This window comes from Arachis hypogaea, chromosome 17 (genome assembly GCF_003086295.3).
Source record: "Arachis hypogaea cultivar Tifrunner chromosome 17, arahy.Tifrunner.gnm2.J5K5, whole genome shotgun sequence".
Taxonomy (NCBI): Eukaryota; Viridiplantae; Streptophyta; class Magnoliopsida; order Fabales; family Fabaceae; genus Arachis; species Arachis hypogaea.
This window is the reverse complement of record NC_092052.1, coordinates 82,263,321-82,278,328: the sequence shown is the minus strand read 5'-3', so window position 1 is coordinate 82,278,328 and position 15,008 is coordinate 82,263,321. Positions and strand designations below refer to the sequence as shown.

At 38.2% G+C, this 15,008-nt stretch overlaps 1 non-coding gene across 1 annotated transcript; it reads right to left on the bottom strand.

Moving 5' to 3' along the window:
• Positions 1-11,449: 11,449 nt before the first annotated feature.
• LOC112767810 (small nucleolar RNA R71) lies at positions 11,450-11,557 on the bottom strand. Its single transcript, XR_003185250.1, has one exon. It is a non-coding gene; the product is annotated as a small nucleolar RNA R71 (small nucleolar RNA).
• Positions 11,558-15,008: the final 3,451 nt, after the last annotated feature.

Sequence of the window (15,008 nt, the reverse complement as noted above, 5' to 3'; positions counted from 1 at the left end):
TGATTTACAATTCATGAACCAGCGACTAAATGCAAAATGCTTTTACCTACTTGGTTAAAAGTAAACAAATCTTTCAAGAACAAATATGAAATGGATTCTACTAATTCAGATCAAAAAATGAAGTACAAATAGACTTGCAAGAAGAAAGATCGGGAAAGCCAGAAACAAAGAATCGAGTATCGAACCCTCATCGGAAGTGTATACACTCTAATCACTCTAGTGTTTGAGGGTCGATTCTCTCATTTCTCTACTAATCTTGCTTTCCAAGGCTTGCTCTTCTTCCACAAACCAACAAGAATTTAATGGACGGATGCACATATCAAGAGGTCTTTTAAGGGTTGTAATGGGATTAAGGTCAAGGTAGGAATGTATTTGGTTAAGTGGGCTAAAATCTGAATCCATGATTAACCTAAACTCCCCACCTAACTTAAGACAAAATCTAACTACCTATTAACTATGTTTTGCCACATATTCATGCATCCCAAATTTGAATACAACTCATATGCATTGTTATTGCCATTTACTTTGGGGCATTTTGTCCTCTTTGATTATTTGCTCTTTTTCTTTTCTTTTTCTCTTTTTTTCTTCTTTTCTTTTGTTTTTCTCAATGCATGTGATTAAGGTATTGAATGCATGAACATGTCCTCAACATTCTTTTCACATTTTCACAAAAAAGCATAACATACTCAATTCCCAAACCAAACGTTTCCAAATCCAATTTCCCCACACTTAATTCATGAGCACTCTCACTAGTCTAAGCTAACCAAGGATTCAAATTAGCGACATGTATTGTTTTCCCCTTAGAGTTAGTGATGTGCTAATATAAAGAATAAATGGGGTAAAATAGGCTCAACATTGATTTGCAAAGGATGATGAAAAGGATGAGGCCATATGGGTATGTAAGCTCAGTGAAACAAAGGCCTCAATCACATAAGTGCATGCATGTATCAAACAATGGAAATATAGAATCAAGAAAGACAAAGATCACAATTTTAGAGAGAACAATACACACCAAAACAAAATATATTGGTTGATAAGATGCAATCAATCAAATAGGTTCAAAATCTCACTGGTTTTGTGTGTTCGAGCACAAAACCATGTTCCAAAATAAATTTCTTCGAGCAAGTTTAGCAAAAAATTTAATTCAAATTAGTGAAGTGCTCTAAAAAATTTTCTTGGAAAAGAAATTATCACTTCAGCCAAGTAGTACTTAAATGTAAGCAATTAACTACACATGCAATCTATTATGTAATGCAACAACTAACTGACAAAGAAGAGTAAGAATTGGTGTTGAAAAAGGAAGTAGTTACCCACGGAAGTCGGTGTCGACCTCCCCACACTTAAAGATTGCTCTGTCCTCGGTGCATGCAAAGATATGCAAGTGGACGGGTTCAAAATTGCCACTCTCAATGGCCTAAGAATAGTGTGATAGGGGGCGCCTCCATGTCCACCTCTGGATGCTATTCCGTGCCATAACTCGAAGTGGGCTCCGAAGTATTGGGCTCCTCCAAGGTGGGTTGTTACAACTGATGAGCTTCTTCAAAGGATTGTGTGGAAGGGCTTGTTGTTCGTCCCATTTAAAAATTTTCCATTTCCCTTCTTGGTGGCCATCCTGAAAGAAGAGAAAAAGGAATAAGAATAATCCACAAATACAGATATGAAAATATATAAAATATGGGTGGGCTAGTGCCAAATAATAATGAGGTTCTCAACTACATGGTAGCTACAACATGCAAGTGAGAAAACAATATAGGCAAAGGGCATATTAGTGGTGCAAGAATTGCAACAATAAGGGAGAGAGAGTGGGTCATGAAAGACAATCTAAGTTTATATCAATGCACCGGGAATACAAGTGTTATAGAAGATTAGCATTCACCTATAAAGAATATCACCCAACAATGTAAAACAAGTCACTAAGTACCAAAATAATGCAAGAATTATTCAACAGTTGAGTAAGAAAATTCAACACCAATGGAGAAATAGCAAACTTAGAAAAGAAAATAAAAACAAGCAAAAAGTTAAATGTAATGAGTGAAAGTATGCCAATGCAACAAATAAGGGAGAATAAAGATGAAAAGGGAAAGGAATGAAGAAGAATAAAGGTAGAAAAAAAGAAGAAGAAAGGAGAGAAGAAGGATGAAGAAAGTAAAAGAAGAAGCGACACATAGGCATCGCTCATGCGCACGCGTGGGTTGCAGAATAAGGAGGTGACGCCTACGCGTCAGTCACACGTACGCATGGGTATGTGTTGTGCTCCTTGCAAAACACTCACACCGTTCCCGCGTAAGTCTCTGTTTCATGTACCAGAGATGGTAGCGTGAAGATACGACGCGTGCGCGTCGTCCACGCTCAGGCGTGGGAGGCAAAAATGCAAATGACGCGTACACGTCAGCGACGCACATGCGTGGGTTGGATTGTGCGCCTGGCACCTATTTCGCATGATTTCAGCACAACTTCATGTTTAGCCATGCTTACGTGCCGTTCCAGCCCCGTTTTGGCATGATGCATTTTCGAAGATGTCACGCGTGCGCGTCAGCTATGCGCATGCGTGGGTTGGTCTTTTATTTTATGAACCAACAAGCTATCAAATTAATACCAAACATTATTAAATAGGTGAAACCACAACTTAAACCAAATAAACTTAACTAAAAATGAAAGTTCAACTTATTACCGCTATAAATAAAAGATAAAATAGGAAGAATTTACCATGGTGGGGTGTCCCCCACCTAGCACTTTTAGTTAAAGTCCTTAAGTTGGACATTTGGTGAGCTCCTTGTCATGGTGGCATGTGCTTGAACTCATCTTAAAACTTCCACCAAGGCTTGGACTTCCAATAAGCTCCAACATTTGCAAGTAAATTCACCAAGCCTTGATGAAGTTCTTCACATGCTTTGAGCTCCCAAAGTTGATCCTCTTGTATGCCGGGATCCTAAGTCTTGTTTCTACACCAGTCTTCAGGTTGATCATCATTGTTCCAACCGGGTGGTTGATGTGTGATATTTTGTCAGTATAGAATTTCTCAAAGAATTCTTACATTGCAAGTATAGTTTTAAACCAACAATGAATCCTCACATCAAAATTTAATATGGTTGTCACTAGTTCAACCCCAATGAAAATAATCGAGAGTATTAATCCTGGGTCCTTCTCCCTTTGAATTATAATGAAGTGCTCAATTATTGGCTATGAAAGTATATTTTGAGGTTTTTGAAATAAGAAACAAGAAATGTAAATTGCAAAAGAGATAATCTAACAACTAAGAAAGCTCTTGGCAATGGATGAAAACTAGAAGTTCTATCCTCATTATCGTCATCAATTGTGACAAGAATTGTCCATTGCTCCCACTTAGTTAACCTCTAACTATGAAGGTCAAGTGGATAGAATTGACTCTTGCCCACAAGTCCTAGTCAAATCATAGTGAAAGACTAGCTTTAGTGGCATTCAAGTCAACTAGAAACTTCTAATTATCAATCAACAAAAGAATTTGATAACTCAAGAGTCTCCAATTACTCAACCCAAGCCAAGAGGAGAAAAATCTAACTCAAGACTAAAAGAAACATTTCATCAAACACCTAATGGGAATAAACATAAAGCATGGTAGATTGCAAGAAATAATAAAAGCTATAACTATCAAAATCAAGAAATCAACAATAGGAAACTAAAGCAAATATAAAAAGACATGGAAATCATAAATTGCATAAAAAGGTAATGGAAATCAACAAAAGGGTTCATAAACTAAAATTGACAAAATAAAGGAATTAACAAAAGAAGTAAAATGCTAGAACAAGTAAAATCAAAAGGGAAATTAAAGCAAAGGAAGAAATAGATCTAGATCTAAAAGGAAAATAAAACTAAGAACCCTAATCTATAAAGATGACGGAGCCTCTCTATCTATAATTCTACATCTAAACTAAAGTGTGTATGAATGGTCCTCTCCCCATCCTCATTCACTCCTAGCCTCTTATCTGCATATTGGGCTCGAAACTGGGCCAGGAATCAGCTCAGAAATCGCCCCCAGCGATTTCGCCTAAGTGAAGCACGTGCCGTTCATCACGCGTACGCGTCAGCCACGCATACGCGTCGCCTTAAAGATGCAGTGGTCACGCGTATGCGTCGCTTGGAGTATGGTGCGATCACGTGCACGTCGGCATCAGCTTCTCAAATCTCCATTTTCTTGTGTTCTTTCCACTTTTGCATGCTTCCCTTCCATCATCTAAGCCATTCCAACCCTATAATCTCTGAAATCACTTAACATATCATATCATTGAATGGTAATAAGAGAGCATTAAAAATTAGTGATTTAAAGGCCTTGGAAGCATGTTTTCTTTCATAGCACAATATTTGGAAGGAATCTTAAAACCATGCAAATTGTATGAATAAGTGAGGAATAAGTTGATAAAATCCACTGAATTGAGCATAAGATAAACCCTCAAAATGGGGTTGATCAACCTCCCCACACTTAAATAATAGCATGTCCTCATGCTAAGCTCAAGATAAGTAATAAAAGGATGAAGAGGGATGGTAGGATTTATTAAATGCAACATGCAATGCAACCTATCTATATGAATGCAACTAAATGTTTCTACCTACTTGGTTAAAAGTAAATCAATCTACAAGAACATATATAAGCAAGTAGGGCCAAGATAGTATGATAACTCATGAATTCCACTAATTCAAATCTCAAAATGAAGTACAAATAGACTTGCAAGAAGAAAGCTCATGAAAGCCGGGAACAAGGAATTGAGCGTCGAACCCTCACCGTATGTGTATCCGCTCTAGCCGCTCAAGTGTATAGGGTCGATCCACTCAATTCTCGTCTAATCATGCTTTCTAAGGCTTGCTCTTTTTCTAACAATCAACATATGTTTAATGCATGAGTACACATATCAAGAGGTATTTCCAAGGTTGTAATGGGGTTAGCGTGAAGGTAGGATTGTATTTGGTCAAGTAGACTAAACTTTGAATCCTTGATTAACCTAAACTTCCCACCTAACCTAAGACAATCCATGTAATTAAAATATAAAACCTAACTACCCATTGACTATCTTTTGCCACATGTCCATGCATCCCAATTTAAATACAATACATATGAATTGGTATCACCACTTACTTTGGGGCATTTTTGTCCCCTTTTTATTGCTTTCTTATTTTCTTTTTCTTTTTCTTTTTCTTTTTCTTTTTCTTTTTTATTTTATTATTTTTTCTTTTTATTTTTCTCATTTTTTTCTTCTATTTATTTTTCTTTTTCTTTTATTCTTGTGGTGGGTACTATATATATGATAGATCAATGCATATGCTTAAGATATTGAATGTATGAACATGCGCCCAACTCTTTTTCACATTTTTCATAAAAAAGTATAACATACCCAATTCCCAAACCAAATGTTCTCCACCTAATTTCCCCACACTTAAATCATACACACTCTTCTCACTAGTCTAAGCTAACAAAAGATTCATATTAGGGACATTCATTATTTTTCCGCTTAGAGTTAGTGATGTGCTAAAATAAAGAACAAATAGGGTAGAATAGGCTCAACATTAGTTTGCAAGGGATGATGAAAGGGTAAGGCCATATGGGTATGTGAGCTTTGTGAAATAAAGGCCTCAATCATATATATGCATGCATACACCAAAAATGGAAATATAGAATTAAGCAAGACAAAGATCACAATCTTAGAGAGAACGACACACACCGAAACAAAATATATTGGTTGATAAGATGCAACCAATCAATTAGGCTCAAAATCTCACAAAGTTGTGTATTCTAGCTCTAAAACTATGTTCCAAAATACATTCTTCAAGCAAGTTCAACAAAAAGATTTTTATTCAAATTAGTGAAATGCCCTAAAATAGTTTCTTAGAAAGAAAATCATTACTCTAACCAAGTAGTCCTAGCAAGAAAGAAATAGATGGCAAAATATCTACAAATTCTAACTATTATGCAACCTATCATGCAAATGCAGCAACTAACTAACAAAGAAAATTGAAAATTGGTATTGGAAGAAGAAATTGTTACTCATGGAAGTCAGTCCTCGACCTCCCCACACTTAAAGATTGCACCGTCCTCGGTGCATGCAAAGATGAGCAAGGTGGATGGGTTGCTACAACTGATGAGTTTCTTCGAAAGATTGTGTGGAGAGACTTATTTAGCACCCTATTTAGAAGCTTCTTCTTTCCCTCTTGGTGGCCAGCCTAAAATGAGAGAAAAAGACGAAAATTAAACCCACAACAAAGACAACAAAGCAAATAATAGGTGGGGCCAATGCCAAAGAAGAATGAGATTCTCAACTACATGGTAGCTACAATATGTAAGTGGGAAAGCAATGTAAGCTAAGGCATATCGACTAACACTTGATGCAAGAGTAAAGTCAAAGCACAAGTAAATGGCATAATGAGAACACTCAGAAGCGTCAAGTTCAAATAGGAAAGAGTGGGTCATGAAAGATAATATGAGTTCATATCAATGCACAAAGGATGCAAGAGTCATCAAAGATTAAGCATTGACCTAAAAAAATATTTCATCACCTAACAATATCAAACAAGTTAAGAAGCACCAAAAGAATCCAAGAAATTTTCAACAATTGAGTAGGAAAGTTCAACACCAATGTTAAAATAAGAAACTAAGAAAAGAAAATAAGAACAAAGTATAAAAACAAAATTAAAATGCGATGAATAAAAATAAGCAAAATTAAAATACAACATAAAAAAGAAAATAAAAGATAAGAAAAATGAGAAGTGAAATTTTGGAGAGAGTGAGAAGAAGAAAGTAAGAAAAGAAGAAGAGAGAAGAAGAAAGAAGAAGAAAGGAACAAAAAATAGGGGAGACACAGGGCGCAAAGGCGATGCGCGCGCTTCGTCTATGCGTGCGCATGGGGAGCAGGAGGGAGAAGCAACACTTAAGCATCGCCCACGCGTACGCGTGGAACGCAGATAATATAGGTGACGCGTACGTGTCATCAACGCATACGCGTGGGGCTAAATTGTGCTCTTCACACAAAGGCAGCACCACTCCAGCGCAACTCTCTGGTTTTTGTACTAGGAGTCCTAATATAGCACACGACGTGTGCGCGTCGGCCACGCCCACGCGTGGTGTGCCCCTTGTTGTTTTTTAAAATAGAAAATAGAAACAGGGCACTCTCTGACGAACGAATTTTCTGTCGGTAAAGAAATTCACAAATAAATTCCCGTTGTAAGTATAGTTCTAAACCAACAAAGAATCCTTTCGTACAAAAACTTGTTTGTCACTAAAGCAAACCCAATAAAATTTGTAACCGAAGTATTTAAACCTCGGGTCGTCTCTCAAGGAATTGTAGGGATGTGTATTTATTATTAGTTACAGAAAAGTATCTTCTTGGATTTTTGAAATAAGGAACAAGAAAAGTAAATTGCAAGAAATTAAATTAATAAAAATAAGAAAATTCTTGGCAAGGTATGTGATGAGCGGATAATTTATACGCTTGTTGGCATTGTTTTTAGTATGTTTTTAGTATATTTTAGTTAGTTTTTATTATGTTTTTATTAGTTTTTAAATAAAAATCACATTCCTAGACTTTACTATGATTTTGTGTGTTTTTCTGTGATTTCAGGTATTTTCTGGCTGAAATTGAGGGACCTGAGCAAAAATCTGATTCAGAGGCTGAAAAAGGACTGCAGATGCTGTTGGATTCTGACCTCTCAGCACTCGAAGTGGATTTTCTGGAGCTACAGAAGCTTAATTGGCACGCTCTCAATTGAGTTGAAAACTAGACATCCTGGGCTTTCTAGAAATATATAATAGTCCATACTTTGCCCGAGATTTGATGGCCCAAACAGGCATTCCAAGTCAGCTTAAGAATTTTGGCGTCAAAACGCCAGAACTGGCACAAAAGCTGGAGTTAAACGCCCAAACTGGCACAAAAGCTGGAGTTTAACTCCAAGAAAAGTCTCTACACGTGAAAGCTTCAATGCTCAGCCCAAGCACAAACCAAGTGGGCCCGGAAGAAGATTTCTGCATTAATTACCTATTTCTGTAACCCTAGGCTACTAGTCTCTATAAATAGGGCCTTTTACTATTGTATTTTCATCTTTGAATCATGTTTTTATGATTGAACCCTCTTTGGGAGGCTAGCCATTCGGCCATGCCTAGACCTTGTTCTTATGTATTTTCAACGGTGGAGTTTCTACACACCATAGATTAAGGTGTGGAGCTCTGCTGTTCTTCATGAATTAATACAATTACTATTGTTCTTCTATTCAATTCACGCCTACTTCTTCTCTAAGATATTCATTCGTTCTTCAACTTGATGAATATGATGATCTGTGACACTCATCATCATTCTCACCTATGAACTTGTGCCTGACAACCACCTCTGTTCTACTAGCAATGGCTTGAATGCGTATCTCTTGGGTTTCTAATCTAAGATTGGAACCTTCGTGGTATAAGCTAGAATTATTGGCGGTCATTCTTGAGATCCGGAAAGTCTAAACCTTGTCTGTGGTATTCCGAGTAGGATCTGGGAAGGGATGACTGTGACGAGCTTCAAACTCGCAATTGTTGGGCGTTTGACAGACGCAAAAGGATCAATGGATCCTATTCTAACATGATCGAGAACCGAAGGATGATTAGTCGTGCGGTGACAGCGCATTTGGAACATTTTCACTGAGAGGACGGGAAGTAGCCATTGACAACGGTGATGCCCAACATAAAGCTTGCCATGGAAGGGAGTATGAATGGTTTGAAGAAGGCAATAGGAAAGCAGAGGTTCAGAAGGAACAAAGCATCTTCATACGCTTATCTGAAATTCCTACCAATGAATTACATAAGTATCTCTATCTTTATTCTATGTTTTATTCATCTTTTAATTATCACTTCTCCATAACCATTTGAATCCGCCAGACTGAGATTTACAAGATGACCATAGCTTGCTTCAAGCCGACAGTCTCCGTGGGATCGACCCTTAATCACGTAAGGTATTACTTGGACGACCCAGTGCACTTGCTGGTTAGTTGTGCGAAATTGTGACAAAGTGTGATTCACGTTTGAGAGCTCCAAGTCTTTGGCGCCATTGTTGATGATCACAATTTTGTGCACCAAGTTTTTGGCGCCGTTGCCGGGGATTGTTCGAGTTTGGACAATTGACGGCTCATCTTGTTGCTTAGATTAGGTAATTTTATTTTATTTTTAAGCTTTTTACTTTTTATTTTCGAAATAATTTTTTTTTTCAAAAATACAAAAAAATTTCTATTTTGTTCTTCAGAGTTTTTAAGAATGAATTCTAGAGTTTCATGATGATCCGTTGAAGTCTGGCTGGCTGTGAAGCCATGTCTAATCTTTTGGACCGAGGTTTCAACTTATCATCACAAGAGCTTGTTAATTTCTATCAATTTTGCTGTTGTGAGCAATGATCTGCTAAAGCTTGGCTGGCCATTGGCCATGTCTAGTGTTTTGGACCGGAGCTTTCTTTGAAAGCTTGGCTGGCTAGTAAGCCATGTCTAATTCCTGGACTGGAGTCTTAGACTAGCATTGCAATGATTCCTGGAATTCTTATTAAAAATTTTGAATCCCTTTATTTTCTTTTCCACTCAATTTTCGAAAAATCACAAAAAAATTTTATAAAACCATAAAAATAAAAAATATTCTATGTTTCTTGTTTGAGTCTAGTGTCTAATTTTAAGTTTGGTGTCAATTGCATGTCTTTATTCTTCTAATTTTCAAAAATTACATGCATTATGCTCGTCATTGATCTTCAAGATATTCTTGATGATTTCCTTGCTCTGATCTTTAAATTTTCTTGTTTTGTGTGTTTAGTTGTTTCTCACATGCATTTTTCAAATTGTTATAGTCCTCAGTATACAAACTTTTAAGTTTGATGCCTTGCATGCATTATGTATTTGATCTTAGTTTTCCATGTTTAATTGCATTTTGATTGTTCCTCATCATTAAAAGTCCAAAAAAATTTTCAAAATTATGTCTTTTCAAGTCAATAATACAGAGAATTGAAGATTCAGAACATGTAGCAGAGGAATTACACAGAAAAAGCTGGGCGTTTAAAACGCCCAGTGAAGAAGGAAAACTGGCGTTTAAACGCCAGCCAGGGTACCTGGCTGGGCATTAAACGCCCAAAAGGGTAGCATTTTGGGCGTTAAACGCCAGAATGGATACCATTCTGGGCGTTTAACGCCAGAATGGATACCATTCTGGGCGTTTAACGCCAGGATGACATAAGAGGGAAGATTTTGTTTTTAATTCATATTTTTTCATGTTTTCATAAGTTTTCAAAATCAAATCTTTTTCAAATCATATCTTTTCAATCATATCCTTTCAAAATCAATTTCTTTCCATTTTTTTTATTTTATTATTATTTTCGAAAATCCTTGCTACAATTAGTAATTTAATTCAAAATTTTCAAGTTATTACTTGCCTATTAAGAAAGGATCAAAAGTTTTAATTTTAGAATCATATCTTCTAATTTCTTGTTAGTCACGTAATCAACTTTAATGTTAAAACTTTCTTCTTTTAAATTTGATTCTCAATCATATCTTCTCAATCATATCTTTTCAATCACATCTTTTTCAAAATTAAGTCTCAATCATATCTTTTTGATTTATAATTTCAAAATATTTTTCAAAAATCACTTTATTTCTTTCCCAATCTTAGTTTTCGAAAATCATCAATCAAATTTTCAAATTTCTTTTAATTTTTTTCAAAATCTTTTTAATTTATTTTCAAAAATTCTTCCCCTCTTTTCACACCCTTCTATTTAAGGACTAACACCCCTCCTCAATGAGCAATTCGAACTCTATCTCCCTTGACAAGTTCGAATTCTCTCTTCTCTACCTCCTCCTTCTATTCTTCTTTTCCTCTGACACCTCAAGGAATCTCTATACTGTGACATAGAGGATTCCATATTTTCTTCTTCTCTCTTTCAATATGAGCAAGAGCAAGGACAAAAGCATTCTTGTTGAGGCTGATCCTAAACTTGAAAGGACCTTGAAGAGAAAGCTAAGAGAAGCTAAAGTACAACTCTCTATAGAGGACCTAACAGAACTTTTCAAACAAGAAAAAGACATGGCAGCCGAAAACAACAACACTGTCAACAATGCAAGGAAGGTGTTTGGTGACTTTACTGCACCTACTCCTGACTTCTATGGGAGAAGCATCTCAATCCCTGCCATTGGAGCAAACAACTTTGAGCTTAAGCCTCAATTAGTTTCTCTGATGCAACAGAATTGCAAGTTTCATGGACTTCTAATGGAAGATCCTCATCAGTTCTTAGCTGAATTCCTGCAAATCTGTGACACTGTCAAGACCAATGGGGTTGATCTCGAGGTCTACAAGCTTATGCTCTTTCCTTTTGCTGTAAGAGACAGAGCTAGAACATGGTTGGATTCACAACCTAAAGAAAGCCTGAACTCTTGGAAAAAGCTAGTCAATGCCTTCTTGGCAAAGTTCTTTCCACCTCAAAAATTGAGTAAGCTTAGAGTGGAAGTCCAAAACTTCAAACAGAAGGAAGGTGAATCCCTCTATGAAGCTTGGGAAAGATATCAGCAATTAATCAGAAGGTGCCCTTCTGACATGCTTTCAGAATAGAGCATCATAGGTATCTTCTATGATGGTCTGTCTGAACTGTCCAAGATGTCATTGGACAGCTCTGCTGGAGGATCTCTTCATCTGAAGAAGACGCCTGCAGAAGCTCAGGAACTCATTGAGATGGTTGCAAATAACCAATTCATGTACACTTTTGAAAGGAACCCTGTGAATAATGGGACAAATCAGAAGAAAGGAGTTCTTGAGATTGATACTCTGAATGCCATACTGGCTCAGAATAAAATATTGACTTAGCAAGTCAATATGATTTCTCAAAGTATGTCTGGAATGAAAGCTGCACCAGGCAGTACTAAGGAAGCTTCATCTAAAGAAGAAGCTTATGATCCTGAGAACCCAGCAATGGAAAAGGTGAATTACATGGGAGAACCTTATGGAAACACTTATAATTCTTCATGGAGAAATCATCCAAATCTCTCATGGAAAGACCAACAGAGGCCTCAACAAGGCTTCAATAACAATAATGGTGGAAGAAACAGGTTTAGCAATAGCAAACCTTTTCCATCATTTTCTCAGCAACAGACAGAGAATTCTAAGTAGAGCCACTCTGAATTCGCAACTGTAGTTTCTGATCTAATTAAAACCACTCAAAGTTTCATGACCGAAACAAGGTCCTCCATTAAAAATTTAGAGGCACAAGTAGGTCAGCTGAGCAAGAAAGTTACTGAACTCCTTCCTAGTGCTCTTCCAAGCAATATAGAAGAGAATCCAAAAGGAGAGTGCAAGGCCATCACCATGACCCACACGGCCGAATCTGGAGAGGATGAAGAGGCAGTGATCTCCACTAAGGAAGATCTCACTAGACGTCTACTGGCCTCCAAGGAGTTCCCTCATGAGGAACCATGGGAATCTAAGGCTCACACTGAATTTACTTCTGCCATTCATGAGCTCTGATGAGTATTCTTCCTCTGAAGAGGATGAAGATGTTACTGAAGAGCAAGTTGCTAAGTACCTTGGAGCAATCATGAAACTAAATGCCAAGTTATTTGGTAATGATACTTGGGAGGATGAACCTCCCTTGCTCACCAAAGAACTGGATGACTTGACTAGGCAGAGATTACCCCAAAAGAGACAAGATCCTGGAAAGTTCTTAATACCTTGCACCATAGGCACCATGACCTTTGAAAAGGCTCTGTGTGACCTAGGGTCAAGCATAAACCTCATGCCTCTCTTTGTAATGAAGAAACTAGGAATTTTTGAGGTGCAAGCTGTAAGAATCTCATTAGAGATGGCAGACAATTCAAGGAAACAAGCTTATGGACTTGTAGAGGATGTCTTGGTAAAGGTTGAAGACCATTACATCCCTGCTGATTTCATAATCTTAGAGACTGGGAAGTGTATGGATGAATCCATCATCCTTGGCAGACCCTTCCTAGCCACAGCAAAAGCTGTGATTGATGTTGACAGAGGAGAATTGGTCCTTCAAGTGAATGAGGACTCCCTTGTATTTAAGGCTCAAGGATCTCTCTCTGTAACCATGGAGAGGAAGCATGAAAACCTTCTCTCAATACAAAGTCAAACAAAGCCCCCACATTCAAACCCTAAGTTTGGTGTTCGGAGGCGACAACCAAACTCTAAGTTTGGTGTTGAGAGGCCGTAACCAAACTCTAAGTTTGGTGATGAGAGGCCATCATCAAGCTCTGAGTATCTGTGAGGCTCCATGAGAGCCCACTGTCAAGCTACTGACATTAAAGAAGCACTTGTTGGGAGGCAACCCAATTTTACTTATCTATATTAAATTTCTATTATTATTTTATGTTTTCTGTAGGTTGATGATCATGTGAAGTTACAAAAACAATTGAAAAAGCGAAAACAAACTGAAAAATAGAATGAAAAATAGCACACCCTGGAGGAGAAAGCTACTGGCGTTTAAACGCCAGTAAGGGCAGCAGAATGGGCGTTAAACGCCCAGTCTGGCACCATTCTGGGCGTTTAACGCCAGAAAGGGGAACAAAGTTGGCGTTTAACGCCAGAAAAGGGCAAGAAGCTGGCGTTAAATGCCAGAAATGGGCAACAACCTGGCGTTTAATGCCAGGATTGGCAGAAAAGGGCATTTTGCATGCCACTTGGTGCAGTGATGAAAAATCCTTGACACCTCAGGATCTGTAGACCCCACAGGATCCCCAACTATCCCACCTCTCTCTCTCTTCTTCATCCATTCACCAATCACCTCAATACCTCTTCCCCAAAAACCCCTCACCTATCGAATCCTACCCTCTTCTCCATAATCCATTCACCAATCCACATCCATCCATCATAAACCCCACCTACCTCACCATTCAAATTCAAATTACTTTCCCTCCCAAACCTACCCATACATGGCTGAACCATACCCCCCCTCCACTCCTATATAAACCCATCTTCACTCCCTCATTTTCATACATCTTCAACACTACTTCTCCTCGCTTGGACGAATCACTCCCACTTCTCCATCTCCTCCATTTACTTCTTCTTCTACTCTTTTCTTTCTTCTTTTGCTCGAGGACGCGCAAACCTTCTAAGTTTGGTGTGGTAAAAGCATTGCTTTTTGTTTTTCCATAACCATTTATGGCACTAAAGGCCGGAGAAACCTCTAGAAAGAGGAAAGGGAAGGCAAAAGCTTCCACTTCCGAGTCATGGGAGATGGAGAGATTCATCTCAAGGGTGCATCAAGACCACTTCTATGAAGTCGTCGCCAAGAAGAAGGTGATCCCCGAGGTCCCTTTCAAACTCAAAAAGGATGAATATCTGGAGATCCGACATGAGATTCGAAGAAGAGGTTGGGAAGTTCTCACCAACCCCATTCAACAAGTCGGAATCTTAATGGTTCAAGAGTTCTATGCCAATGCATGGATCACCAAGAACCATGATCAAAGTGTGAACCCGGACCCTAAGAATTGGCTTACAATGGTTCGGGGGAAATGCTTAGATTTCAGTCCGGAAAATGTAAGGTTGGCATTCAACTTGCCCATCATGCAAGGAGATGCACACCCCTACACTAGAAGGGTCAACTTTGAACAAAGGTTGGACCAAATCCTCATAGGCATTTGTGAAGAGGGCGCTCAATGGAAGAGAGATTCAAGAGGGAAGCCGGTTCAACTAAGAAGGCATGACCTCAAACCCGTGGCTAGGGGATGGTTGGAGTTCATCCAACGCTCAATCATTCCCACTAGCAACCGGTCTGAAGTTACTATAGACCGGGATATCATGATCCATAGCATCATGATTAGAGAGGAAGTAGAAGTTCATGAGGTTATATCCCAAGAACTTTACAAGGTGGCGGACAAGTCCTCTACTTTGGCAAGGTTAGCCTTCCCTCATCTCATCTGTCACCTTTGCAATTCGGCTGGAATTGACATAGAGGAAGACATCCTCATTGATGAGGACAAGCACATCACCAAGAAAAGGATGGAGCAAACAAGAGATCCCACTCATGGACAAGAGCATG